Source organism: Morus notabilis, unplaced genomic scaffold (assembly GCF_000414095.1).
Source record: "Morus notabilis unplaced genomic scaffold, ASM41409v2 Scaffold409, whole genome shotgun sequence".
NCBI lineage: Eukaryota > Viridiplantae > Streptophyta > Magnoliopsida > Rosales > Moraceae > Morus > Morus notabilis.
The window spans coordinates 152,328-152,789 of NW_010357248.1; positions in this window are offsets into that span (position 1 = coordinate 152,328).

The window sequence follows — 462 nt, forward strand, 5'->3', positions numbered from 1 at the left end:
GAGTTAAAATTAGGTTTAGTCATAGTAACCGAAAATGTTCAAAACATCCAGGGCTATAAGTTCAAACTTTAAAACATTGAAAAATCTCACTCTATGGCCCTCATTTTCGCGGTCAAAGTCACCGGTATTTTTTTTCTCTAATCCAAAAATAAGCAACTTAAATCAAGCATAAACATACCACATCAAGCTAACCTCAAAACTCACAAAACCAACATAAAACTCACACACCCTTTTTACAACTCATCTCCTTAAGAACCTCAAATTTACATCCACAAATCCAAGCTTAAAGTTGGCTAGAAATAAATGGAGAAGAATTTGAGAACTTACCCTTGAAGAACTCTCTCTCTCCCTTGAAAAACCTTGAACTCCTCTAAGATTTGTTATTGGCTTGGAACTAGAAAGTATAAGGAAATTTAAGAGGAATATTTCTACATTTCAAACTTTACTAAAACATAAAAAAAA